This window comes from Calliopsis andreniformis, unplaced genomic scaffold (genome assembly GCF_051401765.1).
Source record: "Calliopsis andreniformis isolate RMS-2024a unplaced genomic scaffold, iyCalAndr_principal scaffold0076, whole genome shotgun sequence".
Taxonomy (NCBI): Eukaryota; Metazoa; Arthropoda; class Insecta; order Hymenoptera; family Andrenidae; genus Calliopsis; species Calliopsis andreniformis.
The window spans coordinates 638288-642486 of NW_027480485.1; positions in this window are offsets into that span (position 1 = coordinate 638288).

Sequence of the window (4199 nt, forward strand, 5' to 3'; positions counted from 1 at the left end):
GGATTGAGGATTGAAGATTGAGGATTGAGGATTGAGGATCAGGGCTGAGGGTTGAGGATTGAAGATTGAGTATTGAGGATTGAAGATTGAGGATTGAGGATTCAGGATTGAGGATTGAGGATTGAGGATTGAGGATTGAAGGTTGAGTATTGAGGATTGAAGATTGAGGGTTGAGGATTATGGATTGAAGATTGAGTATTTGGGACTGAGGATTGAGGATTGAGGATCGAGGATTGAAGATTGAGGATTGAGGATTGAGGATTGAGGATTGAGGATTGAGGATTGAGGATTGAAGGTTGAGTATTGAGGATTGAAGATTGAGGGTTGAGGATTATGGACTGAAGATTGAATATTGATGATTGAAGATTGAGTACTGAGAATTGAGGATTGAGGATTGAGGATTGAAGATTGAGGATTCGGTATTGAGGATTGAAGAATGAGGATTGAGGATTGAGTATTGAGGATTGAGGATTGCAGATTGAGTATTGAGGATTGAAGATTGAGGATTGAGGATTCAGGATTGAGGATTGAGGATTGAGGATTGAGGATTGAAGGTTGAGTATTGAGGATTGAAGATTGAGGGTTGAGGATTATGGATTGAAGATTGAGTATTTGGGACTGAGGATTGAGGATTGAGGATCGAGGATTGAAGATTGAGGATTGAGGATTGAGGATTGAGGATTGAGGATTGAGGATTGAAGATTGAGGATTGGGGATTGAGGATTGAAGATTAAGGATTCAGGATTGAGGATTCAGAATTGAGGTTTGAGGACTGAGGATTGAGGATTGAAGATTGAGTATTGAGGATTGAGGATTGAGGATTGAAGATTGAGGATTGAGGATTGAGGATCAGGGCTGAGGGTTGAGGATTGAGGTTTGAGGACTGAGGACGTAGGATTGAGGATTGAGAATTGAGGATTGAGGATTGATGATTGAAGATTGATGATTGGGTAGTGAGGATTGAAGAATGAGGATTGAGGATTGAGGATTGAGGATTGGGGATTGAAGATTGAGTATTGAGGATTGAAGACTGACGATTGAGGATTGAGGACTGAGGATTGAGGATTGAGGATTGAGGATTGAGGATCGAGTGTTGAGGATTGAGGATCGAGTGTTGAGGATTGAGGATTGAGGATTGAAGTTTGAGGATTGGGTATTGAGGACTGAAGATCGAAGATTGAGGATTGAGGATTGAGGATTGAGTATTGAAGAGTGAGTATTGAGGATTGAAGACTGACTATTGATTATTGAGGATTGAGGATTGAGGATTGCATATTGAGGATTGAGGATTGAAGTCTGAGTATTGAGGATTGAAGATTGAGCATTGAGGATTGAGGATTGAGGATTGAGGATGAGGGCTGAGGGTTGAGGATTGAGGTTTGAGGACTGAGGACTGAGGATTGAGGATTGAGAATTCAGGATTGAGGATTGAGGATTGAAGATTGAGGATTGGGTATTGAGGATTGAAGGATGAGGATTGAGGATTGAGGATTGAAGATTGAGGATTGGGTATTGAGGATTGAAGGATGAGGATTGAGGATTGAGGATTGAGGATTGAGGATTGAGTATTCAGGATTGGAGATTGACGATTGAGGATTGAGGATTGAGGATCGAGGACTGAGGATTGAGGATTGAAGATTGAATATTGATGATTGAGGATTGAGTACTGAGAATTGAGGATTGAGGTTCGAGGATTGAAGATTGAGGATTCGGTATTGAGGATTGAAGAATGAGGATTGAGGATTGAGTATTGAGGATTGAGGATTGCAGATTGAGTATTGAGGATTGAAGATTGAGGATTGAGGATTCAGGATTGAGTATTGAGGATTGAGGATTGAGGATTGAAGGTTGAGTATTGAGGATTGAAGATTGAGGGTTGAGGATTATGGATTGAAGGTTGAGTATTTGGGACTGAGGATTGAGGATTGAGGATCGAGGATTGAAGATTGAGGATTGAGGATTGAGGATTGAGGATTGAGGATTGAGGATTGAAGATTGAGGATTGGGGATTGAGGATTGAAGATTAAGGATTCAGGATTGAGGATTCAGAATTGAGGTTTCAGGACTGAGGATTGAGGATTGAAGATTGAGTATTGAGGATTGAGGATTGAGGATTGAATATTGAGGATTGAGGATCGAGGATCAGGGCTGAGGGTTGAGGATTGAAGATTGAATATTGATGATTGAAGATTGAGTACTGAGAATTGAGGATTGAGGATTGAGGATTGAAGATTGAGGATTCGGTATTGAGGATTGAAGAATGAGGATTGAGTATTGAGGATTGAGGATTGCAGATTGAGTATTGAGGATTGAAGATTGAGGATTGAGGATTCAGGATTGAGGATTGTGGATTGAGGATTGAGGATTGAAGGTTGAGTATTGAGGATTGAAGATTGAGGGTTGAGGATTATGGATTGAAGATTGAATATTGATGATTGAAGATTGAGTACTGAGAATTGAGGATTGAGGATTGAGGATTGAAGATTGAGGATTCGGTATTGAGGATTGAAGAATGAGGATTGAGGATTGAGTATTGAGGATTGAGGATTGCAGATTGAGTATTGAGGATTGAAGATTGAGGATTGAGGATTCAGGATTGAGGATTGAGGATTGAGGATTGAGGATTGAAGGTTGAGTATTGAGGATTGAAGATTGAGGGTTGAGGATTATGGATTGAAGATTGAGTATTTGGGACTGAGGATTGAGGATTGAGGATCGAGGATTGAAGATTGAGGATTGAGGATTGAGGATTGAGGATTGAGGATTGAGGATTGAAGATTGAGGATTGGGGATTGAGGATTGAAGATTAAGTATTCAGGATTGAGGATTCAGAATTGAGGTTTGAGGACTGAGGATTGAGGATTGAAGATTGAGTATTGAGGATTGAGGATTGAGGATTGAAGATTGAGGATTGAGGATTGAGGATCAGGGCTGAGGGTTGAGGATTGAGGTTTGAGGACTGAGGACGTAGGATTGAGGATTGAGAATTGAGGATTGAGGATTGATGATTGAAGATTGAAGATTGGGTAGTGAGGATTGAAGAATGAGGATTGAGGATTGAGGATTGAGGATTGGGGATTGAAGATTGAGTATTGAGGATTGAAGACTGACGATTGAGGATTGAGGACTGAGGATTGAGGATTGAGGATTGAGGATTGAGGATTGAGTATTGAGGATTGAGGATTGCAGATTGAGTATTGAGGATTGAGTATTGAGGACTGAGGATTGAAGATGGAGTATTGAGGATTGTAGATTGACGATTGAGGATTGAGGATTGAGGATTGAGGACTGAATATTGGGGACAGAGTGTTGAGGGTTGAGTGATGAGAATTGATGTTTGTGGATAGAGGTTTGATGATTGCAGATTGAGTATTGAGTATTGAAAACTGTGAATTGAGGATATACTATTGAGTACTGAGGGTTGACAACTGATTGTTGAGGACTGAGGGCCGAAGATTGAGGATTCAGGATTGATGATTCAGAATTGAGGTTTGAGGTCTGAGGATTGAGGATTGAAGATTGAGTATTGAGGATTGAATATTGAGGATTGAGGATTGAGGATTGAGGATTGAGGATTGGCGATGAGGGCTGAGGGTTGAGGATTGACGTTTGAGGACTGAGTACTGAGGGTTGAGGATTGAGAATTGAGGATTGAGGATTGAGGATTGAAGATTGAGTATTGGGTATTGAGGATTGAAGCATGAGGATTGAGGATTGAGGATTGAGGATTGAGGATTGAAGATTGTTTATTGAGGACTGAGGACTGAGGATTGAGGATTGAGAATTGACGATTGAGGATTGAGGATTGAGGATCGAGAATTGAGGATTGAGGATTGAGGATTGAAGATTGAGGATTGGTTATTGAGGATTGAAAATTGAGGATTGAGGATTGAGGATTGAGGATTGAGGATTGAAGATTGAGTATTGAGGATTGACGACTGACGATTGAGGATTGAGGATTGAGGATTGAGCATTGAGGATTGAGGATTGAAGCTCGAGTATTGAGGATTGAAGATTGAGGATTGAAGGTTGAGGATTGAGGATTGAGGATGAGGGCTGAGGGTTGAGGATTGAGGTTTGAGGACTGAGGACTGAGGACTGAGGATTGAGGATTGAGAATTCAGGATTGAGGATTGAGGATTGAAGATTGAGGATTGGGTATTGAGGATTTAAGAATGAGGATTGAGGATTGAGTATTG